The sequence below is a fragment of the Pongo pygmaeus genome, chromosome 7, assembly GCF_028885625.2.
Source record: "Pongo pygmaeus isolate AG05252 chromosome 7, NHGRI_mPonPyg2-v2.0_pri, whole genome shotgun sequence".
Lineage (NCBI taxonomy): Eukaryota > Metazoa > Chordata > Mammalia > Primates > Hominidae > Pongo > Pongo pygmaeus.
Genome location: NC_072380.2, coordinates 16,524,240 through 16,552,103, shown reverse-complemented (window position 1 = coordinate 16,552,103; position 27,864 = coordinate 16,524,240). Strand labels below are relative to the sequence as shown.

Genomic DNA, 27,864 nt, shown 5'->3' with positions numbered 1-27,864 from the left:
TGGACGAGAAGGTCCCAAACAAGGCAAACAGAGCCTTCATTAGATGCTTCTGGCTGTCAGGAATTGGAGCTTGGGGTCTGAGTTTTCTCTCATCACACCCCGTCTGCCATCTCTCCCCTCCATCCATGCCATTTCGTGCAGTTGCTGCCTGCCCTAGAGGGATGAACATGTTAGATGGAGAAGTTTCTTCTGTAGGAACATTGTTCAAGAACAAATCATCAGGCACATTTCCTTGACTTCAGATTTATGAAACTAGATCTATTCATTTTCAATCCTCTCTGGAGGCCAGGGACAGATGTGTCTCTCTCCTACTTTAATATCTATTTGTTATTTTCTATCTATATGCCTATTTATCATCTATATAGCTATACACATATACATATATGTATATACGTGTATGCGTGTGTATATGATTTCATAATCTTTGTTCCCGACTACTTTATTCTAGCGTGTAAAATCCCTCACTTCATATTTCTTTTTGTAAATGATGTTTCAATTTTATATTAGAGAACAGCAAAATGTAACGTGCTTGTTAATAAATTGTTCCTTTGTGCTTCCCATGCCCCGTGTACTCTTTCTTATTTTGCTTTAATGTCAATTGCAATATTCCCTACTGAGAATGAAATTGATGTAAAATATAAGATTCATGATTCAATTTTCATAACCCAATTGCTGAATTGGAAGGCACTTGGCATTTATAATGTGCCAATTTTAAGAATGGCTAAGACATGTTTTTGTGTCACATCAATTATTCTTAATAAAAATGTATATATTTACTTAACCCCTTATTTTTGCAGAACATATTGATGCTCTGAAAGATAACCCCAGAAGAGTATGAGGAGACATACACGGTCTACACAGGCCTGTAAGGTAATTTTTAGAATTTGTGCTGGTTCAGTGCCATGGGAAGCCAGAAATCGTAATCAGTGCATAGCAGAAAGAACAATCAGTTGGTCATAAGGAGTTACTAAGCAGATAAAGACAACATTGCTAAAGACAGCCTTGTGACAATAGTAACAGGATCAGGCCCAGTAATTAGGCAGTTTGTGGCAGTTGATAGGAAAAGACAAAGAATTATCTGTGGTTAACCTACATACGCAGGCACTTAGGTTGCTGAAGAATCACAGATGGCAGAAAAAAAGTGTGGATGAGATGGGTCCCAAATTATGTGCACTGAAAATACAAGCTGATGTATTTTTCTAAAAGAAGGCCATTTTATACATTTCTTACACAAAATCACAAAGTTGTTTAGAAAAAAAATCAAAAAGAACAAAAGTAAATGGAAGGATATGCAATGTCATAGTAAAGAGAGAAATAGAACAGAAAAGAGTGATCAGAAGGAACTCTCCACAATCGACCTAAACAAATACAAACAAAATGATTCAGAAATTGTTCCTGTCCTCAAGGGGTTCGTAGGTTAATGCAGGACGCATATGCACATGCACGTACACACACACACACACATACACACACACAGATGTGTAAATATCTATAAAATAAGACAAGGTGTTATAAATGCTGCAATAAAGTTTAAAAACATGTCTGGGTACTGAGAATTTAGTAATTCCTTTTATGTGTGAGGGTAGGAGATTTTTAAAAGGCCAAATAAAACATGTGATGTTTATGCAACATCTTGATAATTGAGAAGAGTTTGGAGAAGTAATGTGGACACAAAGTAGAAAATGAAGAATTAGAAATTAGTGCCCAAGGTCAGAGGGGACAAGATAGGAGAATGATTCAATGTAGAGATTGTAGACAAATCACAAGATTGCATGTTCCTTTACGTGTGTGTGTCCTGCCACTAGCTTTCCTAGGGTCAGGTGTGATGATAGAGCCACAAATGGGAATGAGTGTGAACATTGATTGTTAGAAAGCTTAGCTGCTAAAAATCAAAAAAGTGTGATGGTAAGAGCTGGGCAGGTCATTTAAGCTTTGCTAATTCTCAAATCAACACAAACACTTTGGAAGAGATACACACTAGTCAGGTGATCAGGGAGTACCTGTAAAAGGTCAGAAGCTTCCAATGTATTTCCAGTACTTCTCTAAATCATTCTATACAAAATAGAATATCTGATCACCAAAATATTACAAGGAGTATTATTATTTATCCTTATCTATTAGGAAAAGAAAGCTAAAAGGCAGAAATTCTCAAGTTATTTTCCAGGTGACTATTTAATTTATCTGATTATGACAAACTACACGAATCTTCAAAAAATAGCTTCTTTCTTCAGATTTACATTAAATGAACTGAAGTATTATTGACAGAATACTATAATAATTAAGATTGGTCTAAAATGGTTGAGATTAGCCAAACTCTCAGTTAAAGCAAAAGAGCTAAGACTTACAGAAAAAGTAATTTGCCTTAAATGCCATTTTCTCTTTACTTGACCCCAAATGGCTGAATAGAAATGCTGAAGCTTCAGTCTCTTTAATACAGAAATAGACTTCAGTATCTGATGCTATCATCAGCAACTACGTATCTTGTGTGAGTGATTTCTTTTTGCTGTGAGAACCAAGGTGTATTCATTGCCTATTTCTGTGTAACAAATAGTCCCTGAACTTAGCAACTTAAAATAATAAACAGTTATTGTTTCATGATTTCTTTGGGTCAGGTATCTGTGTGTGGCTTAGTTGTGTGTTTGTGGCTTAGTGTCTCTCACAAGGCCAAAATCAAGATGGTGGCCAGGGCCACAGTCCTTTCAAGGCTCACCTGGGAGAAGAAGGATCTGCTTTGAAGGTTATTCACCTGGTCATTGTCAGGCCTCAGAAGACCCATTTCCAGGCTCACTCACAAGCTTACTGTCAAACACCAGGATTTTGCTGGTTATTAGCTGGAGATCTCACTGAGTTCATTTCCTGCTGTGTGGCCTTTCCATAGGGCAGGTGAAAACATGGTAACTGGCTTCCCTCCATAGGGCAGGTGAAAATATGGTAACTGGCTTCCCTCCAAGCAAGAAATTAAAAGAAGAGAGATTATCTAAGAGAGAAGCAAAAGTCTAACCTCAGAAGTGCCATCCAGTCATTTACGCTGTATCCTGCTCCTTAGATGCAAGTCACTAGGTCTAGCCCACACTCAAAGGGAGGAGATGTCCCAAAGGAGGGAATACCAGGAAGTGGGTGGGGATCACTGAGGGTCGTAATGGAAGTTACCTACTACAATCTGGCTTCACGTTTTAGTTTTTTGAAAAATCATTCACACACTCCAAAATCCCAGTTAATGGTTTTGTAGCTCACTGCATAATCCTCTGATTTGTTCTCAAGTTTTTAGTTGTCTGTATTTATTATGATAAGCTGCAGAATTTTTTTTATTTATGAAAATAAGGACATTGAAAACACAAAGGTGTTTCAGAATATGGGAAATCTGTACTTAACAAATGTATGGAAGATGACACAAAATCCCATCCGCGTTCCATTTCTCTTGTGAAATTTGTCACAGTGGAGGGAAAATAATGCTAGGCTCAAAAGCCTATAAGTAACAGCAAATGGTCCAAGTCAAAACAGTTCTCATCTATTCTTCAGAGGGTGCCTAAACTGGAAATATAGTTGACATTTTGTATTAAATGCAATTGAATTGGTTCATGGTTTTCCTCTTTACATGAATTTACTAATACTGTTGTATTACAAATGCTATATTTTATAAGATCCATAGTTTACTTTGTTTTTATCTATCTTTGGAGAGCAATCAAGAGACATAAAAGCAGCTAATCAGAAATTTGAGGAAGGGTCTTTAGGGATTACATACATATTTGTTTCTATAAGTGGAAAGATCTTACTGATAGGCAATAATTACTAATGGAAAGAGCTCACTAGCTGGTTTTTAATATTTCAAAATTGCTAATGGAAAATTAACATTTAGCCATGATAAAACTGTATAGACTAAATTATTAGTTTATTTGCTTTTTTCTGTAGTTATATCACTGAAATATGAAAATTGTCACGTATCTGAAGTTCTCATTAGCATATATTTGCAGATGTGTATATATGTGAATATATGTATATATGTGAATACATGTATATACGTGAATATATATATATATACAAACACAAACATACACACACATACACACACACACCTCAATAGTGGTGGTCAAATAAATTATTGTTGAGTAAATTTGGTTGGATGAGCAACACACCAGTATTAGTTTTTTTTTTTTTTTCTTTATTATTATTATTATACTTTAGGTTTTATGGTACATGTGCGCAATGTGCAGGTAAGTTACATATGTATACATGTGCCATGCTGGTGCGCTGCACCCACCAACTCGTCATCTAGCATTAGGTATATCTCCCAATGCTATCCCTCCCCCCTCCCCCCACCCCACAACAGTCCCCGAAGTGTGATGTTCCCCTTCCTGTGTCCATGTGTTCTCATTGTTCAACTCCCACCTATGAGTGAGAATATGCGGTGTTTGGTTTTTTGTTCTTGCGATAGTTTACTGAGAATGATGATTTCCAATTTCATCCATGTCCCTACAAAGGACATGAACTCATCATTTTTTATGGCTGCATAGTATTCCATGGTGTATATGTGCCACATTTTCTCAATCCAGTCTATCATTGTTGGACATTTGGGTTGGTTGCAAGTCTTTGCTATTGTGAATAATGTGGCAATAAACATACGTGTGCATGTTAGTTTTTTTAAAAATGTTGAAAACAACTACTCAACCCCTGTATTTACAAATGAGAAAAATTTGACACAGAAATAAAACTGACTTCTTGCAATACTTATAGCTAGTTAGTGGCAAATTCGATATTACAACCAAAACTTCTGATTCTTTTTTTTATTTCTTCTAAAAAAAAAAAAAGCAACAAGCACAACAAAAAACGGGACACATGTTCAGAACGTGCAGGTTAGTTACATAGGTGTATGTGTGCCATGGTGGTTTGCTGCACCTATTGACTGATCCTCTGAGTTCCCTCCCCTCGCCCTGTACCCCTCAACAGACCCTGGTGTGTGTTGTTCCCCTCTCTGTGTCCATGTTTTCTCATTGTTCAGCTCCCACTTATGAGTGAGAACATGAGGTATTTGGTTTTCTGTTCCTGTGTTAGTTTGTGGGGATGATGGCTTCCTGTTCCATGCATGTCCCAGCAGAGGACATGATCTCATTCCCTTTTATGGTTGCGTAGTATTGAATGGTGTACATGTGCCACATCTTCTTTATCCAGTCTGTCATTGATAGGCATTTGGGTTGGTTCCATGTCTTTGCTATGGTAAATAGTGCTGCAATAAACATATGTGTGCATGCGTCTTTAGAGGAGAATGATTTATATTCCTTTGGGTATATGCCCAGTAATGGGGTTGCTGGGTAAAATGGTATTTCCGGTTCTAGATCCTTGAGGAATCCCCATACGGTCTTCCACAGTGGTTGAACTAATTTACATTCCCACCAACAGGGTAAAAGCGTTGCTATTTCTTCACAGCCTCGTCAGCATCTATTGTTTCCTGACTTTAATAATCACCATTCTGACTGGCATGAGATGATATCTCATTGTGGCAAAACGCCTGATTTTTAACCCTCTTTTATTTTGGCTATAAACCAAGACTCTGACTTAATCTAGATAAGGGCCAAGTTTTTGAACAGGAAGAAAGAAAATAATATTTTTTAATTAGGACAAGCATGAAGACAAGAATCCAGCCTCCCTGGACAGCAGATGTCTTTCTTCTTTCTGCTCCAGGGCCTTGTCCCAAGAACATACATAGCTATGATGGACAAGTTTAAGTAGCAAACCACACAAGGGCTGAAAGCTGCTGGACAAGTGCTCTGGTCACCTGTCCTTAGGAAGGAATTCTGGAAGGTATTTTGTATGCTTTCATTAGTTCTAGCTAAACTGAAGCCCTCTAGAGGTTCATTATGACCACGTTGATAATGTGCTTTTGTTTTAAATCACCATTCGTGTGGTTTGACATACATAGAAATATTCACCGATTTTATGTATATGTTTAGATGATTTGTGACATGTACGTCGTCAGTTAAATATCATCAGAATCAAAGATGTGGGAAATTACCATCACCCCTCAGTTTCTCCACGTCCCATTAGTCAATTTCCTACTCCCATCTCTTGCAATAATTGATGACCTTCCTTTACTATAGTTTTACTTTTTCTAGAATTTTGTATAAGTGGAATTATACAATGCAATGTCTCTCGTGTCAGGCTTCTTTCACAAAAAGATATTGATATTGTGCATATCAATATTCCCTTCCTTTTCATTGCTAAGCAGTATTACATTGTATGGATGTGTCATTTTTTTGCTTATTCATGTGTGATAGACCAGTTCTGGTATGCCCACACCACTTCCTAATTCTATGAACATTCACATGCATTAGGGAGCCTATGTGTTCATTTTTCTTGGGTAAATGTCTAAAAGTGGTATTGGTAAATCATTTGACAAGTGTATGTTTAACTATCCAAGGAATTAACAAAATAGTTTCCAAAGTGACTGTGCCATTTTGCATTCCCACCAGAAGTCATCCTTATCAGCTGGGCGCGGTGGCTCACGCCTGTAATCCCAGCACTTTGGGAGGCCGAGGCGGGCGGATTACGAGGTCAGGAGATCAAGACCATCCTGGCTAACACGGTGAAACCCCGTCTCTACTAAAAATACAAGAAAATAGCCGGGCATGGTGGCAGGCGCCTGTAGTCCCAGCTACTTGGGAGGCTGAGGCAGGAGAATGGCATGAACCTGGGAGGTGGAGCTTGCAGTGAGCCGAGATTGCGCCACTGCACTCCAGCCTGGGCGACAGAGAGAGACTCTGTCTCAAAAAAAAAAAAAAAAAAAAAAGAAGTCATCCTTATCAATGTTTGCCTTGACCAGTCTTCTTAATTTTAATCATTCTGTAGCATGTGTAGTGGTATCTCAGTGAGGTTTCAATTTGCATTTCAACTAATGAAGTTGATCAGGGTTTTGTGTGTTTTTTTTTTTTTTTTTTTTTTTGCCATTTATATATCTTTCTCGGCTATCTGTCCTTCTTTCTCCAGTTCTTTCTTAAATTATTTGTCATGTTAATGAGTTAGAAAGAAGTCTTTATTCTGGATTAGAGCTTTTTAACAGATAAGTACGTATATTTTCTCTGGTATGTCTTTTGCTTTTTCATGTTTAGAATCTTTCAAAAGCAGGAGCTTTAAATTTTGATGGAGTGTAATTTATAATTTTTTTCTTTTATGATTAGTGCTTTTTAACTTTTTAACCTAATGCTTTTTTTTGCCTAATAAATCTTTGCCTAAGCTGAGGACAATTCTCTTCTCCTGTGTTTTCTTATGGAAGATTCATAGTTTTAGGTTTTCTGAACAGGCCTATGATCCCTTTCAAGTTAATTTTTTACATATCACTGCTTCCATCCTGTTCCGTTGTTCTATATGTATAGCCTTATGTCAATACTGCACTGGCTGATATCATTGCACATATTTTGTTGCATATTTTAAGTATTTCATGTTTTTTCATGTGATTATGTTGTAATTTTAATTTAAATTGCCATTTGTTTATTATCACTGTATAGAATTACAATCGATTTTTGTTTATTGCTGTTATACCTTGTTGCTCTGCTAAACTAACTTAATAGTTTCAATTGGTTGCTTTAAGCAGATTATTTGATGTGTTCTACTAAGAAGATAGCATATTCATTCTATACAGACACTTTTACATCTTTCCTTTTAATTTTTATGCCTATTACTGCTTTCTCTTCTTTACTGCACAGCCTAAGACCTCAAGTAGTCCATGATCATGAAAATGCAATGGTTGTAATACATAATGCATTATCCTGAAGCGGCTGGCCCCACAGAGCTCTGACACAGCCTTCTAAAAGCACAGTTAAAATGCCAGTTTAGAGGCAACACTCTGAAAGAATGGGTGTTATCCTTCTGGTTGCATTACATGCATTAAATTAAAGATTTATATGGTTCATTGTCCCCAATAAAAAAGAATGCCAAGGAATGAGAAGTGATATACAATCAGTCTCTAAGACTGAGATGGTTTGTGTTATGCATTCCCACAACTCCGATTTCCATTGAACTGAAGGTCACGGTTCCCAGTGGGGCACACTCTTGCCAGAGTCAAATAAAGAATTCCACTGGGCCACAAGTTATGGCAACTGCCAGGGCTCTTTGGACTTTTTGTGATCAGGAACCAGCAGATGAGAAGAAAAGTCACCATAAATCAGCTGCAGTTGACTCTGGTAGACAGGAAGGCGTAACACTGCTTCCAATCAGTGAGCGCAGGGGGTTGCAGATGTGCTGAACCCGGGTGATGTACTAGGTGCCTCTGGGTACTAAATACATGTAGCAATACTGGCCTGATAAAAGTGTGATTTCCAAGGCTCAGATACTGCAGAGATAATGGTTGGGGCCACACCAGATAAGCCAGTAAGATCTGCCAAGGTGAGAGCGAGGATAAGACTTTAAAATGGATAATGGAGGAGAAATAGAAGGAGTAGTAGTGTGGCCCTGAGCATAAATTTTCAAACAGGTCAGCAGTTAGTTCCACCAACTTTCCTCTTCTACATTTCCCCTCAGAGAGAGAGGGAGAGGCACTTGCACCACACAGGAGTATTGCTAGAACCTGCAGACAGAAGGTTTGTGGGGTGGAGTGGGAAGTGGGGGCTGTAATCTCTTGCTGAGAAGGTGCAACCCACTGCAGGCCCCTGCTGCTGTCTCGCATTTGCCCTGAGGCAATGCTGGCCACTGCTGTGTCTACCCACGATGGAACACACCAGCTGTGCTAATGCAGGCCAATTCCCGTGAGATGGGGGACTTCTTAGTGGATTACTTTGGTTTCAGGACTCCCCGTCAACTCTCCTAAGTCTTTTCCATATGGTGCTGCAGTGGTCTGAGACTCTTCCTACCCAATTCACTTTTCTTCCTGTTTCCTTTCCTTCACAGGTGTCAGACCAGCATTGTGGTCTAAAGATCGCCCCGGTTTCTGTGGCTCTATTTTTTTTTTCACAGCTGTTGCCCCGATAAATCTCTTGCATGTCTGATGTCATTTTAGCATTTGCTTTTTGGAAGGCCCGAACTATCATATAAGTCAATATAAAATGAGCAATTATTTTAGACTGAGTTAGCATTCTCACAAAGGAAGATACACACATGGCCCAAAAAAAGCATGTGAGTTATCAGAAAATGTAAATTAAAGTCATAGTTACGTGTCATCTAACACTTACTAGGAATAAAATTAGAAATATTGACAGCAGTAAATGTGTGAAAAGTTACAAATAGAACTCTCAATGATTGCTGGTGATTGTATAAAAGATTACTAAAACTTTGGAAGTGCTTTAGCAATTTCTTACACGGTCAATTATACACATACTTTTTGAGGTAAGAACTGCACTTCTATTAATATAAATGCATAAATGAAAGTTTATGTCTAAAGATGGAGTTTTACAAGAATATTCTTGGAAGCTTTATTCGTAATAGCCAAAATTTGGTAGCAGCCCAAATGTCCATCAAAAGAATGGATAAAAATATTTTGTAGATTTAAACAATAGAATAATACGAATCAATAAGATGAAATGTAATACTGAATCAGAAAACAACATGTGTCTGTCTCAAAATCACTGAACCAGATACAAAACTTACTATATGATTTTCTTTATACACAATTCATAAAAAATACAATTAGTCTATAGCAACAGAGAACAGATTAGTAGTCATCTAGGATGGATCAGGGTGGTGGAGGCACAGAGGCCCTGCAAAGAGGGGGGAGGAGGCTTCGTAGGCAAAGAAAATGTTCTTTTTTTTTTTTTTCTTTTATTGTAATTATTATTATTATTATTATTATTATACTTTAGGTTTTATGGTACATGTGCCCAATGTGCAGTAAGTTACATATGTATACATGTGCCATGCTGGTGCACTGCACCCACCAACTCGTCATCTAGCATTAGGTATATCTCCCAATGCTATCCCTCCCCCCTCCCCCCACCCCACAACAGTCCCTGAAGTGTGATGTTCCCCTTCCTGTGTCCATGTGTTCTCATTGTTCAATTCCCACCTATGAGTGAGAATATGTGGTGTTTGGTTTTTTGTTCTTGCGATAGTTTACTGAGAATGATGATTTCCAATTTCATCCATGTCCCTACAAAGGACATGAACTCATCATTTCTTATGGCTGCATAGTATTCCATGGTGTAGATGTGCCACATTTTCTTAATCCAGTCTATCATTGTTGGACATTTGGGTTGGTTCCAAGTCTTTGCTATTGTGAATAATGCCGCAATAAACATACGTGTGCATGTGTCTTTATAGCAGCATGATTTATAGTCCTTTGGGTATATACCCAGTAATGGGATGGCTGGGTCAAATGGAATTTCTAGTTCTAGATCCCTGAGGAATCGCCACACTGACTTCCACAATGGTTGAACTAGTTTACAGTCCCACCAACAGTGTAAAAGTGTTCCTATTTCTCCACATCCTCTCCAGCACCTGTTGTTTCCTGACTTTTTAATGATCGCCATTCTAACTGGTGTGAGATGGTATCTCATTGTGGTTTTTATTTGCATTTCTCTGATGGCCAGTGATGGTGAGCATTTTTTCATGTGTCTTTTGGCTGCATAAATGTCTTCTTTTGAGAAGTGTCTGTTCATGTCTTTCGCCCACTTTTTGATGGGGTTGTTTGTTTTTTTCTTGTAAATTTTTTGGAGTTCATTGTAGATTCTGGATATTAGCCCTTTGTCAGATGAGTAGGTTGCGAAAATTTTCTCCCATTTTGTAGGTTGCCTGTTCACTCTGATGGTAGTTTCCTTTGCTGTGCAGAAGCTCTTTAGTTTAATTAGATCCCATTTGTCAATTTTGGCTTTTGTTGCCATTGCTTTTGGTGTTTTAGACATGAAGTCCTTGCCCATGCCTATGTCCTGAATGGTATTGCCTAGGTTTTCTTCTAGGGTTTTTATGGTTTTAGGTCTAACATTTAAGTCTTTAATCCATCTTGAATTGATTTTTGTATAAGGTGTAAGGAAGGGATCCAGTTTCAGCTTTCTACATATGGCTAGCCAGTTTTCCCAGCACCATTTATTAAATAGGGAATCCTTTCCCCATTTCTTGTTTTTCTCAGGTTTGTCAAAGATCAGATGGTTGTAGATATGTGGCATTATTTCTGACGGCTCTGTTCTGTTCCATTGATCTATATCTCTGTTTTGGTACCAGTACCATGCTGTTTTGGTTACTGTAGCCTTGTAGTATAGTTTGAAGTCAGGTAGCGTGATGCCTCCAGCTTTGTTCTTTTGGCTTAGGATTGACTTGGCGATGCGGGCTCTTTTTTGGTTCCATATGAACTTTAAAGTAGTTTTTTCCAATTCTGTGAAGAAAGTCATTGGTAGCTTGATGGGGATGGCATTGAATCTGTAAATTACCTTGGGAAGGATGGCCATTTTCATGATATTGATTCTTCCTACCCATGAGCATGGAATGTTCTTCCATTTGTTTGTATCCTCTTTTATTTCCTTGAGCAGTGGTTTGTAGTTCTCCTTGAAGAGGTCTTTCACATCCCTTGTAAGTTGGATTCCTAGGTATTTTATTCTCTTTGAAGCAATTGTGAATGGGAGTTCACTCATGATTTGGCTCTCTGTTTGTCTGTTATTGATGTATAAGAATGCTTGTGATTTTTGCACATTGATTTTGTATCCTGAGACTTTGCTGAAGTTGCTTATCAGCTTAAGGAGATTTTGGGCTGAGACAATGGGGTTTTCTAGATATACTATCATGTCATCTGCAAACAGGGACAATTTGACTTCCTCTTTTCCTAATTGAATACCCTTGATTTCCTTCTCCTGCCTAATTGCCCTGGCCAGAACTTCCAACACTATGTTGAATAGAAGTGGCGAGAGAGGGCATCCCTGTCTTGTGCCAGTTTTCAAAGGGAATGCTTTCAGTTTTTGCCCATTCAGTATGATATTGGCTGTGGGTTTGTCATAAATAGCTCTTATTATTTTGAGATACGTCCCATCAATTCCTAATTTATTGAGAGTTTTTAGCATGAAGGGTTGTTGAATTTTGTCAAAGGCCTTTTCTGCATCTATTGAGATAATCATGTGGTTTTTGTCTTTGGTTCTGTTTATATGCTGGATTACATTTATTGATTTGCGTATATTGAACCAGCCTTGCATCCCAGGGATGAAGCCCACTTGATCATGGTGGATAAGCTTTTTGATGTGCTGCTGGATTCTGTTTGCCAGTATTTTATTGAGGATTTTTGCATCAATGTTCATCAAGGATATTGGTCTAAAATTCTCTTTTTTTGTTGTGTCTCTGCCAGGCTTTGGTATCAGGATGATGCTGGCCTCATAAAATGAGTTAGGGAGGATTCCCTCTTTTTCTATTGATTGGAATAGTTTCAGAAGGAATGGTACCAGCTCCTCCTTGTACCTCTGGTAGAATTCGGCTGTGAACCCATCTGGTCCTGGACTTTTTTTGGTTGGTAAGCTATTGATTATTGCCATAATTTCAGCTCCTGTTATTGGTCTATTCAGAGATTGAACTTCTTCTTGGTTTAGTCTTGGGAGGGTGTATGTGTTGAGGAATTTATCCATTTCTTCTAGATTTTCTAGTTTATTTGCATAGAGGTGTTTGTAATATTCTCTGATGGTAGTTTGTATTTCTGTGGGATCGGTGGTGATATCCCCTTTATCATTTTTTATTGCATCTATTTGATTCTTCTCTCTTTTTTTCTTTATTAATCTTGCTAGCGGTCTATCAATTTTGTTGATCCTTTCAAAAAACCAGCTCCTGGATTCATTGATTTTTTGAAGGGTTTTTTGTGTCTCTATTTCCTTCAGTTCTGCTCTGATTTTAGTTATTTCTTGCCTTCTGCTAGCTTTTGAATGTGTTTGCTCTTGCTTTTCTAGTTCTTTTAATTGTGATGTTAGGGTGTCAATTTTGGATCTTTCCTGCTTTCTCTTGTGGGCATTTAGTGCTATAAATTTCCCTCTACACACTGCTTTGAATGCATCCCAGAGATTCTGGTATGTTGTGTCTTGGTTCTCGTTGGTTTCAAAGAACATCTTTATTTCTGCCTTCATTTCGTTATGTACCCAGTAGTCATTCAGGAGCAGGTTGTTCAGTTTCCACGTAGTTGAGCGGTTTTGAGTGAGATTCTTAATCCTGAGTTCTAGCTTGATTGCACTGTGATCTGAGAGACAGTTTGTTACAATTTCTGTTCTTTTACATTTATTGAGGAGAGCTTTACTTCCAAGGATATGGTCAATTTTGGAATAGGTGTGGTGTGGTGCTGAAAAAAATGTATATTCTGTTGATTTGGGGTGGAGAGTTCTGTAGATGTCTATTAGGTCTGCTTGGTGCAGAGCTGAGTTCAATTCCTGGGTATCCTTGCTGACTTTCTGTCTCGTTGATCTGTCTAATGTTGACAGTGGGGTGTTAAAGTCTCCCATTATTAATGTGTGGGAGTCTAAGTCTCTTTGTAGGTCACTCAGGACTTGCTTTATGAATCTGGGTGCTCCTGTATTGGGTGCATATATATTTAGGATAGTTAGCTCTTCTTGTTGAATTAATCCCTTTACCATTATGTAATGGCCTTCTTTGTCTCTTTTGATCTTTGTTGGTTTAAAGTCTGTTTTATCAGAGACTAGGATTGCAACCCCTGCCTTTTTTTGTTTTCCATTTGCTTGGTAGATCTTCCTCCATCCTTTTATTTTGAGCCTATGTGTGTCTCTGCACGTGAGATGGGTTTCCTGAATACAGCACACTGATGGGTCTTGAGTCTTTATCCAATTTGCCAGTCTGTGTCTTTTAATTGGACCATTTAGTCCATTTACATTTAAAGTTAATATTGTTATGTGTGAATTTGATCCTGTCATTATGATGTTAGCTCGATGTTTTGCTCGTTAGTTGATGCAGTCTCTTCCTAGTCTCAATGGTCTTTACATTTCGGTATGATTTTGCAGTGGCTGGTACCGGTTGTGCCTTTCCATGTTTAGCGCTTCCTTCAAGAGCTCTTTTAGGGCAGGCCTGGTGGTGACAAAATCTCTCAGCATTTGCTTGTCTGTAAAGTATTTTATTTCTCCTTCACTTATGAAGCTTAGTTTGGCAGGATATGAAATTCTGGGTTGAAAATTCTTTTCTTTAAGAATGGTGAATATTGGCCCCCACTCTCTTCTGGCTTGTAGGGTTTCTGCCGAGAGATCCGCTGTTAGTCTGATGGGCTTCCCTTTGATGGTAACCCGTCCTTTCTCTCTGGCTGCCCTTAACATTTTTTCCTTCATTTCAACTTTGGTGAATCTGACAATTATGTGTCTTGGAGTTGCTCTTCTCGAAGAGTATCTTTGTGGCGTTCTCTGTATTTCCTGAATCTGAATGTTGGCCTGCCTTGCTAGATTGGGGAAGTTCTCCTGGATAATATCCTGCAGAGTGTTTTCCAACTTGTTTCCATTCTCCCCATCACTTTCAGGTACACCAATCAGACGTAGATTTGGTCTTTTCACATAGTCCCACATTTCTTGGAGGCTTTGCTCGTTTCTTTTTATTCTTTTTTCTCTAAACTTCCCTTCTCGCTTCATTTCATTCATTTCATCTTCCAGGGCTGATACCCTTTCTTCCATTTGATCGCATCGGCTCCTGAGGCTTCTGCATTCTTCACGTAGTTCTCGAGCCTTGGTTTTCAGCTCCATCAGCTCCTTTAAGCACTTCTCTGTATTGGTTATTCTAGTTATACATTCTTCTAAATTTTTTTCAAAGTTTTCAACTTCTTTGCCTTTGGATTGAATATCCTCCCGTAGCTCGGAGTAATTTGATCGTCTGAAGCCTTCTTCTCTCAGCTCGTCAAAGTCATTCTCCGTCCAGCTTTGTTCCGTTGCTGGTGAGGAACTGCGTTCCTTTGGAGGAGGAGAGGTACTCTGGTTTTTAGAGTTTCCAGTTTTTCTGCTCTGTTTTTTCCCCATCTTTGTGGTTTTATCTACTTTTGGTCTTTGATGATGGTGATGTACAGATGGGTTTTTGGTGTGGATGTCCTTTCTGTTAGTTTTCCTTCTAACAGACAGAACCCTCAGCTGCAGGTCTGTTGGAGTACCTGGCCGGCCGTGTGAGGTGTCAGTCTGCCCCTGCTGGGGGGTGCCTCCCAGTTAGGCTGCTCGGGGGTCAGGGGTCAGGGACCCACTTGAGGAGGCAGTCAGCCCGTTCTCAGATCTCCAGCTGCGTGCTGGGAGAACCACTGCTCTCCTCACAGCTGTCAGACAGGGACATTTAAGTCTGCAGAGGTTACTGCTGTCTTTTTGTTTGTCTGTGCCCTGCCCCCAGAGGTGGAGCCTACAGAGGCAGGCAGGCCTCCTTGAGCTGTGGTGGGCTCCACCCAGTTCAAGCTTCCAGGCTGCTTTGTTTACCTAAGCGAGCCTGGGCAATGGCGGGCGCCCCTCCCCCAGCCTCGCTGCCGACTTGCTGTTTGATCTCAGACTGCTGTGCTAGCAATCAGCGAGACTCCGTGGGCGTAGGACCCTCTGAGCCAGGTGCGGGCTATACTCTCCTGGGGCACCGTTTCCTAAGCCCGTCGGAAAAGCACAGTATTCGGGTGGGAGTGGCCCGATTTTCCAGGTGCCGTCTGTCACCTCTGGAAGGGGAACTCCCTGACCCCTTGCGCTTCCCGAGTGAGGCAATGCCTCACCCCTGCTTCGGCTGGCGCACGGTGCGCTCACCCACTGACCTGCGCCCACTGTCTGGCACTCCCTAGTGAGATGAACACGGTACCTCAGATGGAAATGCAGAAATCACCCGTCTTCTGCGTCGCTCGCGCTGGGAGCTGTAGACCGGAGCTGTTCCTATTCGGCCATCTTGGCTCCTCCCCCAAAGAAAATGTTCTGTAGCTTGATTATGGCAGTGCCTTCCCCAGTGCATCAACTGTTAAAATTAATTGAATTGCCAATTAAGAGAACTCAATTTACTGGACATAAATTATACCTCAATCAAATTGATAAAAATATTTCCACACATGTAGATTCATCAAATATATTGAAAATAAACTAAATGTTCTAATTTGATGGAATGCAACCCCCATTGTTTGGAAGTTATGTGTCCACAAATAGAAACTCAGAGATAAAGACATGTAAAAAAAAAATTAAGTATTAAAACATATGCAGTACACGGGAAAAAACTTTCTAATATTACCGGCATTTTTATGGTTCCATAGCTCATAAAACTATGATCTGTGTTTTTGTAAAGTGCAGAGGGTTTGTGATGTTTTGTATTGGGTTAGAATCACAATTTCAAACATTTGTCACGTTCTTCTTTTTCTTGCATCATGTGATTTTCATATAAATGCATTTCTTGCATATGTATTTGAATTTATTATGAGTAAACAAACTTGAAAAAATTACATCACTAGTAAATTATTGAAAGTGCTGAGAAAAAAGTTATTCTATATTCAGTAAATTGTTTAAAACACATCATTAAAACTTGTCTAAAATACATTTCTGGAGATAATTCTGATTATTATGCTCATAAGTAATGATTCCATCATTTAAAATGAAATACTATTAACATTTTAAATGGTATATTAAAACAGTATTTCATCTACTGAATTTCCATAATTCTTAATAAGTGCTACAGTATTGAAATGCAGTTACATTTTAGTTTGTATCGAGAAGCGCATTATATCTAACATTTCAATAACACAATGTTTGCTCTGTAATATTATGGCTGTATGTATAGTTTATTTACAATACTTTCTGTAATAGTAAGATTACAGTTATGGAATATAATTATTGTAATTTATTTATACAGCTGCTTTTTACAGCAAGATATTATTATTACTGTTATTCTGAGTAGTTTTTTTAAAAATGGGAGTGAAGGGGTCATTGAAGAAATAACATGCAAGAACTGTGGATTCAGAGCCTGTCTTTCTACTTACCCACAAAATCCGTTTTCTGCTTCTATCGTTTCTTTAAATACTTATATGTACTTTTCTGTATCCTTAAAGGGTGATGATTTGCGATAAGGGGTATTATCCTATGGCATAAAGGGAGGAGAGATGAGTTTAAAATTCTGAAGCCTGTTCAGATAGCTTCGTTCTGCATTGTGTGATTGAAGATGTGAAAAACAACATGGTAGTCTTCCAGCATTCAGTGTGTGTCCACATACTGAGATCTTAATGCTTGGACCTGTACCACCATTGTGCTTGGTTTTGTTCATCACTTTGTAGTTTGACATCCAGAAATGAGTGGGGTAAAACAAAGGTGTGAGTCTGGACAATGTTTTAGGTAAGTTTGAGTGTCATGGGGTGGTAGGCTGGAGAAAAGTATATTTTTAAATATGTTTTAACGTGAAAGAATATGTATGAATAGTAGTGAGAAACAGCCATTCATGGACAAATACATTAATGATGAAGGGTAAGAGGAGAAGTCAGGGGCAGGTGGGATTCAGAGGAGAATGGGGCAGAGGATGTGTGGAATTCAGGTAGATCACGGGAAATTAAGGGAATTACCTCCTGGTGAAGCTTCTCATTTTAATATATCGTTCAAGTGAAAATAAAGTCATCAATTCACTTAGAAGGTTTGTAGGAGAATCAGAACTTAGAGTTTGGATCAGACTTTTCACCTTCCAGAGGGTAGCAGAGTGAGTTTATTAAAGACATTTAGAAGAGATGGCTGCTGAGTTTAGAGGTATTCTACAAGGCTTCAATGACAAAATGCATGATGTATTGCTTGGTAAACTAAAACATATTGAAACGGTACTCCATTTGCCATGTTTCTATAATGCCTAAAATAAAGCAAAATAAATGAAACTTAAAATGCAGTTATAAAATGACATGTAATCTTTAAGAAGTTTTCAGTGAATTACAGCTCTATGTTTTAACCGGTACATTTGGTCAGTTAGTGAAACATTAATCACTACAGAAAGCTAGACATTTTACAATTTAATTTTTTGTATGTATAAAAGGAGTTAGACAAAGTTTCCTGTTCAAGTTCCTTGCTGGCACATAGTAAAAATGGAACTCAGAAATTTTATTTTCCAGCCCACTGATTCAGTCACACTGATGAGGCAAAAACAATTCTCTCTGGTAAAACTAGTTTAAACGTGGCAATAAATCAATCTAAAAGCAACTTAAAGATTCTTTCATTTCTTTTTCTGACAGATTCACCTACTGACATTATGAAATTTCTGTGTAACAAGAAACTATTTTGTGTGTTCTATCAGGTCAAGCTTACTCACATCTTAAATGGTTTCAACATCCAAATTCCTAACCAAGGCTTTAAATGAAGAAAGAAAATATCAACGTATGCTAGATCATTCAAAGTGACCTTGTTTTAATTAACCATTTGAAATTTTTTTTACCATACATCACAAATACAACTCCTTCCTTCCCAAATTCCACCACTGGTCATTTAACAAACCCATTTTATATGGCAAACATGAATCTTCTACATGGTACATCTTTTCCCAAAAAACTGCCTGTAAAATTTCAAACCGCTTTAGGTCCAATTCCAGTACTGCCTTTGCCAAGAAAGTGTCTCTAGTCATGTCTACAAACTATTAAAAAATAGGCAAAACCTGAAAAGACATTTTCTCTTTATTCTTTATTCTTTTCTTTTTTTTCTTTCTTTCTTTTTTTTTTTTTTAGATGGGATCTCACTGTGTTAACCAAGCTGGAGTGCAGTGGTGTGATCTTGGTTCACTGCAACCTCTGCCTCCTGGGCTCAAGTGATCCATCCTCTCACCTCAGCCTCCTGAGTAGCTGGGGCCACAGGTGCATGCCACCATTCATGCCTGACTAATTTTTTGTATTTCTTTTTTGGTAGAGATGGGGTTTTGCCATGTTGCCCAGGTTAGTCTTGAACCTCTGAGCTCAAGCAATCCACCCGCCTTGGCCTCCCAAAGTGCTGGGATTACAGGTGTGAGCCACTGTGCTTGGCCCATACATATTGAAGAGAAGAGATACAAATGGCCAACAAGAATATGAAAAATGCTCAACATCTGTAGTCATTAAGAAATGCAAACTAAAACCATGGAAATACCATCTCACTCCTGTTAGAATGGCTGTAATAAAAAAATGAATGATAACATGTGTTAACAAGGGAGAAAAGGAATCCCTTGTACGTTGTCAGTGAGAATGTAAATTAGTACAGCCATTTTGGAAAATAGTTTGGAGTTTCCCCAAAAAACTAAAAATGAAATTACTGTATGATTCAGCAATCCCACTACAGGGTATATATCCAAAAGACTTGAAATTAGTATGTGGAACAGATACCTGTACTCGCATGTTTATTTCAGAATTATTAACAATAGTCAAGGTATGGAAGCTACTTAAGTGTCCATCAACAGACAGATTTTAAAAATGTGGCATTCCATTTTAAACAACGAAATATTATACAGCCTTAAAAAAGGAAATTCTCTCATTTGTGATAACACAGATGAAACTAGAGAACATTGTGCTAAGTGGAGTAGGACAAAAGGACAAACACTATATAATCTCACTTGTATGTGGAATCTAAATATGTCAATCTCATTGAAACAGAGAGTAGGAAGGTGATTACCAGAGGTTGGGAAGTGCGGGGAGAAGAAGGGATAGGGACAAGGGAGATATTGATCAGAGGGTACAAATGTTCATTTAGACTGCAGGAATAATTTTTAGTGCAATAATCTATTGCACTGCGTGGTGACCACAGTTAATAATGTATTGCATATTTCAAAATTGCCAGAAAAATAAATTTTTAATTCTCACCACAAAAAAAAATGGTAAGAGGATGAGGTAATAGATATGTTCATTTGCTTGGTTGAATGTTGGGGTGATCAGACCCAACACCAGGTCGAGGGGGCGACGAAGTTTGGCGGAGTCAAAGGATTGAGAAAAGACAGTTTGAGAGAGAAAGGTGGGACCAGGGGGCCATCACGATCGTGGAGGCTGCGAAGACCCTGAGCTCTGGGAGCCCACGCTATTTATTGGTAATCCAACAGAGAAACAGGTGGTGAGAATGTGGAGGTCAAAAGGGCACGTTGCATTAAGCACATGATTTACAGCTGTGATGATTTAGCATTTGCTCTGCTACTTGAGATAATGGAGAGCAGGTTCTTTTAACTCAAGATACAATCGATTCTGGGAGAGCAAAGAGCAAGGAACCAGCAAGTCTAGACACATTCCAGAGCCACAAGCCCTGGATTCTATCCAAGCCACAAGGGATTTTATGCCCTGGGCTTAGATTATGGTGTGTCAGGGTGGCCTTCCAACCGTTTAGCACAGAGCTTGGTGTTCCAAAGGCCACAAGGGGTTTTAGACCCTGGACCCCGGACATGTTCCAAGACTCTTTTACATTATGTCAACATGTAAGCCCTGTCTCAGCTTCTCCCAACACTCAGCTTTTCCCAACAGTTGAAACTTTCTACAATGTGTACATAAATCAAAATATCATGTTTTACATTATAAATACACACAGTTATTATCTGCCAATTACAGATAAATAAATAAAATAAAAAGCTTTTTTTGGAAGGTCTTAATACACGAAGAGGTAGCAAATGGTCAAACCTTAATGGATTAGAGGTAGATAGGGAGATGGGAAGATGTACAGAGGGTAAGTCATTAAGTAAAGATAGCACTCTCTGGGGAAGAGCCTGGGTGGATATGGCACATGGTCCATCATTATACTTATTGTTCGCCATGAGGACAAGACAGTGAGAGGATCAGGAATTACCGAAAATGAGGTATAATAGATGCAAGGTCCATTTCATTTATTTTTAAACTTTTAAGACTATTCTCTCCTTAAATTTTATATGGTTATTTAGGGACATCCTCTGCTTTATTTATGTTAATACTATTAGTATTGCTGTTCACAAATTATTATTTACATCTTTGTTAATTTCTTTTGATCATGCCCCAGATGCATTTTTTTTTTTTAAAAGGTTTCTGGTACTTGGAGTCAAACTAGAAACATTGGACCAAATTACATTAGTTGACAACATGTTAGTTTCAGTTTTTATCAATACTATTCAATGAATTTTCTGTCAATTCTTACATCAATACCACTCAATTATTAGAACAATATAATATTTTTAGATTTGAACATCATGTTTTTGCTCTTTGTTAAAAAATTTGTGTTGTCATTTTTCTGACCTTCATATTCTAATCAAGATTCCTCAATCTTGGCAACTGTTAACATTTTGGACCAGATAATTCTTTCTTGTAGGCACTATTTAGTAGAGAATATTTTGTAGGATCTCTGGCCTCTACTAGCTAGATACCAGTAGAAATAACCATGGTTGTGACAACTAAAAATGTCTCTAGACATTGTCCAGTGTCTCTTGGGGGTAAATAGTTCCTGTTAAAGAACGACTGTTGTAAATAAACTGTGACATCATTTTTTTTAATTGAAAAGTGAATCCCACTAGCAATTTCAACTGGCGTTGAATTAATCCTATAAATATAAGGGTAAAAAATAAACTTCTTGACAACATCTGTTATTCTTAATCAATGTATTGTGGTGCCAAACCACAGTGTTTCTAACATTGCTTTCTTAATGATTCACAGATTTTCTATCCTCTCCTGAAAAATATGCATTATCCATTAATATTGTTGCTGTTGTATGCAATATGAGAGATTTCTTCCGGACATTGCCCATAGGAAGGCTGGGAGTGCTGGTAATCTTAATTTGTGAAGTATTTCATGAAAGTGTATCAGTGTGTACATGCATGTCTCTGTGTGTAGGTTTGTGTAAACATAAGGCTATGATATTTTTGTGGAAAGTTAGGAAGGCCAAATTAACTTAAACTCCATTTGAAACACAAACAGAGGCTCAGCAGTTTGAAAAGCTCTCTGTCAATAATGAGACAGAGCCAGGGCAATGTAAAATGAATTGCCAAGGTTGGAAAGGGTAAACCCATAAGTGACGCCAATTGTTTCGTGGCATCTAGATACGATCAATATTGAAGAACATTATCTTTGTGGGTAGCTATTTGGCTCATTTCTCCCATTGTGCTGGATCCTACATAAATAAATTATTTTGCCAATGGTAAAGCCGGACACTAGTGAAAATGGTAAGGACTCATTTCAATCAGCAATAATTATTGCAATAGAAGAAAAGGGTCCATTGTGGACTGAACTCAACTTTGATTTGTACAGAGGTGACAGGAAATTCTAAAGAGAGAACAAGGGAGTAAATAGGAAAGGAGGTGAGCATGAGTTTGGTAGAGTCAAGGATGTGAAAAAATACAAAGGGTTAGTTAGTGTGACTGTGGTCAGGCCAGCTGTGCTTGCTAGCTGGAGATTATAGGAGATATTTATCATCCCAGAGAGACTGGGAGACAGAAGCTCTGTCCTCAGGTGTTGGACAAAACAAATAGTAAAATTTTGGGCAGCCTTAAATTTTCTCAAACAAGTGCTGTAAGGCGGCCTAGGGTCATCTTAAGGATGTGGTCTGGAGGTGTTAGAAATGATGTTAGTGTTTGTTGAAGTCTTTGTGGGCCAAAGTTATAGCCTAGTGGAACAGGAGGCCCAGAGGAGCCTGGCTGGAGTTTGGTCAAAGAGAGAGTCTTTGATAGTTCCACAGAGATCAATGTAATCAATTTTCCCAGTTATTTTCATGTTTACTATCAATGCTTGTTTGTTGAAAAGTTAAATTAGCTATCAGAGAGAAAGTAAATTTGAAAAATGTAAAATTGAGCTAAAATGGAACTTCCATCTGTATTCTTACTCAAAAATACATCAAGCTTTGTATATCAGAAATCCATAATTAATCTTGAAGCTTATACAAATTTTTGCGTAATATGGTTGGGAATATTTCCTTGACTGCTACTCATGCATGTATAAGTTTGGTATGAATTTAGGATGCCATTTATGCTTAATGTAGGGAAGATTATGTCTCACTTTGCTCCAGAACCAAACAAGATGCATTCAACTACAAAATATAGAATGTAAATATATAGTCTATTTCAAAATCTTCAGAATTTATTCTGATGTATTATTTAATATAAATACCAGGATGTTTTAAAAGTTTGACTTAATATACTTGACTTATAGGGACAATAACTTTTAGAAACTGAATACAATATCTACATCATCGAAAATCCTTAACCTTATAAATCTCTGAAAGTGCCTTTAGCTATAAGTGATTTAACTGAGATCTAGATAAATCCCAAGTAACAGAAAGAAAAATATCTTTAAAGAGAAAATCTAGAATATTAGATAAGGAGCAAAAACACAAGACATGTATCGGTATAAAAATATTTTCTCTTAGCAACAATTTTTCATACGGATGGAAGAATGTTCTTCCTGAAGCAGGACTCAGTGATGGGGTACAGAAAATTGTCCCTGATGCTATAAATTTTTACTGCCAAGAGTTTTAAGAGCTATAGATAGTCAGATTCTGTAAACTCAAGTCATCTTCCAAAGTGTGAGGTTTCTAGTTGCATCTTTACTGTATTTACTCAGGTTGCACCATATATAAAGGAGTGCAGGAGTCCATAAAACTTACTCCCTCTGCTCTTGAAGGTGAACAGCACATTTTAGTAGCAAAAGAAAATTGGTATTGAAAGCAAAACAAGGAAAGAAATCTCTCTGGGCCCTGCTTCTGTTTCTCAAAAGATAAGTCAATTTAGTTTTAGTGGTAATAAATAGATATATGATTTAAATAAAGACCAGCTCAATTCTGAAAAAGAAGAAAGTAACTTCAAAAAAATGTTTAATGTTTAACATACTCTGTTTAGAAATACCATATAGACTTAAATAGTCTGGATTAGTTTTTCTTGGAAATGATCATCATAACTTCTGGAACTATTTTAACAGGCATGGAAATGTGCTTTAGGTTTTTTGTGTGATCAAAAATTGGAATGACTAGCTCAGCATCTGTCTTTGGCTGCTGTAACAGAAATACCATAAGTTTGCTGGCTTAAGCAACAAGCATTTATTTCTCACAGTTCTGGAGGCTGGGAAGTCCAAGAGCAAGGTGTCAGCAGATTCATTGTCTGGTGGGGGTCCACTTTCTGTTTCATAGAGGCTGTCTTCTTGCTGTGTCCTCACCATGGCAAGCAAAGAGGCAAGAGAGCTTGCTGGGGTTTCTTTTATAAGGTTGTTAATTCCATTTGTGAGGCTCCACCTTCATGACCTAATCATCTTCCAGAGGCCCCACCTCCTAATATCATTACAACGATGGTTAAGATTTCAACATACGATTTTAGGGGGACACAGATAATCGTCCTTAACAGCATCCACACACTCAAGTTGCAGCAAAGTTCTAAACAGGACATACATTTGAACGATCTGTCCCGAAGAATATTTGCAAAGTGTATCATCTTTACTCCACAAATATATCATTCCCTGAAAAGCACATTTTACATGCCTTAAATGTGAGCCAGTGGGAAAACAAGCTCATGTATTGAATATTAAGCCAGCTTGTCAGGTTTCTTTCATTAGATACAATTGATTTCTGAACTTATGACCATGGATATTGCCAAAATATTTTTCAAGGCTTTTCTTCATTAACTACTTTAAGAAACATACAAAAGGCCTTCAGGATGACTAGAAAGTGAATACAGACAGCCTCTTAAGATCGTCTATCACTGCTGATGTTTTTAAGTATAACGGAAGGAGCATTGTCTGAGAAGTGGTCCTTTTCCTACCATGAAAAGTATTTTTTATTTTTTCTATGTATTAGGTGACAGATTATTATATTTAATGTGTATCTCTACTTCCCTTTTTCTAGTCATATGTCACTTTAAAATCTAGGTTTCACTCTAATTGCTGCTATTACACATTTTCTGAATATCAGTTAAAGTCCGTGGAGGAGGATATTTTAGCAGTAGTATTTTGTTAACACATACAAACTAAAAATGAAAACAAAAGAAAATTACAGTTCTCCCTCTATGTTCTAGAACTTTAGGCAGTCAACATTTCAAAAAGATAGATAATTACTATTTTTAGTAATATATAAACCTAATGTATAAAGACAGAATTTCTCTTTAAATTATGTATGTCCTCCAAACAAATATTGCTTTAACTACCTGGATGTTTACAGTTCTTGATATTTCTATATGATGACTCTTCTTTCATTTTCATTGACTTATCTCCATCCTCAATTCTGTGTCTTTGCACTAATAAATCGTGATTAGATGTCAAAAATAGAAAGTAGGTTTTATTCATATATTCACTGATTCAATGAACAATTATAATTGAGTTCCTGCAGTGTCCCAGGCATTGTCCTAAGCATGAAGGTAATCGATAGATTAACAAAACTGATCTGCTCCCTGAACCCACTCAGCCTACTGTTTACCAGATGTTGGGTATAACATTTCACAAATTATTCCACTTAATTTTAACAAAAATCCTGTGAAACATATAGTATTACAATCTAGTTCTATAGATTAACAAATTCAAGAACCTTTACTTGACTTGGCTATGTCATCTGATTAGAAAAGCACCATTGATAATTAGCTCATAGCATATAGATGTCCTTCTCAGGATAATTTCTTTTTTAAATTGGCTGAAGAATAAACAAACAAACAAACAACCGCCAGGTCAAACCATTGAATACAGAAGATAAAATCGTGATGAAAAGATTGTTTTTCACTCTCCTTTAAAAAGTGTATTTTATTTATGTGCTCAGGTTGTTTAGTATTCTTTAATAAATGAATAAATTAAATCTGGATTAATAATAATACAAATAGATGTTTTGCATTTTAGTTGTAAAAATTATAATAACAATTTGAGGAAAAGCTCTGGGTCTGAAGTAAACTGTACCATATGATATTGAATAGCCAATTGGTAAGGAAGGCAGAAAGTTAAAAAAAAAAGGTATTAGAGGGAATTATTATTCAAAGTGAAATGAAGCTTCTAAACAGAGATGTTTTCAGACTCTGTTCATTTCATCCTCACATCCTGGAAAAAACAAAAACAGGCATTACAACTACTACGAAACACTGTGCTGGCTGACAAAAAATATTTTGGGTTATCTTTATTTGCCAGTTTGGGTTGTGGATGAAGTTTACCATTCTACTTTAGGTTTCTTCACCTGTAGATTTAAATACAACTTTGGATGAAGGTAAGTGGTTTCTAAGGATGTTTTTTAAAACCTCTATGATGACTATTATTACTCATATTGCAAAACAAAACAGAAAGCATTCGGTCAATGGCTTATAAGGTGATTTTTGGAATTAAAGCCAATCTTTACAGAACTACTACAAGCCAAGCTCATAAACTTTCAGATGAAATTGGCCTCTGCCAAACAATATTGACCAATTATCATCACAACTGTATTTGCAAAACCATAGTAAAGGAAGTGGTATGCTATTTTGTTTGGACTCTATTTGAGAACTAATTAAAATGATCTAAAAATTAAACAAACTTTATTTTAAAAACTTAGATATATGTTTTTATTTTACTCACTTATTTTCCAATTCTTTGGATAGTCATTCAAATTATGGGAAATAAGAATTTCAATTTGCTTTAATTAACATATTCTTCATTTCTACGTGAGACAGCACTACTACCTTTATAAGATAAATATAGCTGGAAGATTGACAGATGTTATTATGGACATAAGTGGCCATAATAATCGGCATGAGTTTTGAATGCTGTAATTACCCAGTGGGATGGACTAATGCTGAGTTTGACTACACAAAATTTTCCCTGAAGCCTTGCATGGAAAATTTCATACATGATGTCAACTCATTGATTTTACAATAACGTAATTCTGGAGCAAATACTAACTGTGTGTGTGTGTTTTGTATAGTATGCTCTTGATAGTTCAATATATCATGATACTCTACAAGGCAGGATTCAGGAGGGAGTGCTAACTTGCTGCAAAACTCTCACTTTTTAATTTACTTTACTGACTCATTTTGAGATTCAGTGTCACGTAAGTCAGACCACAGCTTGTGTCATTCTTATTCTGATAAGAAACCATTTGGCATTTTGAAAAATGACCTCCATGTAATCACAATCAGAATACATAAGGATGTTTTAATGGGGAAAAATCCTTTTCTATTCAATCTGTGTGGGTGTTTCTTCTCATAAGCCACTAAATAAGCTGCAAATTTCAGCAGATAAAGTTTAACTCAGTTTGTTCAGTGCATTTGTCTTTAGATATTGCTTGCAATAGTATAAACAGGGCAATCAGCCACTCCAATCTATTGCCTACTATCTGACATAATATGAATAAAGTAGATACCACATTATACATATGAAAAATGATTTCAAGAGTAAATTCAATTTTATTTTCCTTAGAAGCTAGTACTTTTAAAAGTATAATATTGAAGATGAAATACCATATTGAAATATAAATTAAGGTAAGAAAAGTGATCAAAAGCAAAATAAAATCTAGGTAGGAAAATGGATGAATCTTTTTAAGTTTTCTAGAGTAAAAACATATAAAGCCATCTGTATATGTATGACCTTCTTGTCTCTGCAACATATATAGTCATTACTTTACAAAATTAATATTATAAACTTATGTTCTTCCTTTATTGCTAATTATAAGATTAGTATGTTTTGTTGTTATTCATCAAAAACAAATTAAGATTAAATAGATCATAAAAGATTTTACAATGTAATCTGTTATGTTCGCAGTGCTGCCCACTCAGCAATGTTTAACAAGTGCATATCAACAATCACTAAATGCCTTTGTTCCTGATATGCTTTCTGAGTGAGCAGGTGACATGGACATAGGAAGGGGAACATCACACTCTGGGGACTGTTGTGGGGTGGGGGGAGGGAGGAGGGATAGCTTTAGGAGATATACCTAATGCTAAATGGCAAGTTAATGGGTGCAGCACACCAGCATGGCACATGTATACATATGTAGCTAACCTGCACGTTGTGCACATGTACCCTAAAACTTAAAGTATAATAATTTAAAAAAATAATAATAATAAATAAAAAGTGCTCTAAAAAGGGCAATTTTTGCTTCAAATGTTGTATGGAATTATAGGGAGAAGTATCAAGTAAACTGGAGT

At 37.3% G+C, this 27,864-nt stretch overlaps 1 protein-coding gene across 1 annotated transcript in view; it reads right to left on the bottom strand.

The window, feature by feature from the left end:
* The window catches only part of ZDHHC2 (zinc finger DHHC-type palmitoyltransferase 2), a 721,436-nt gene extending 705,675 nt beyond the window's left edge, over positions 1 to 15,761 (bottom strand). Inside the window, exon 1 of the mRNA XM_063668529.1 lies at positions 15,682 to 15,761. The gene's annotated coding sequence lies outside the window, so the exon portion shown is untranslated. The remainder of the gene's footprint in view (positions 1 to 15,681) is intronic.
* Positions 15,762 to 27,864: the final 12,103 nt, after the last annotated feature.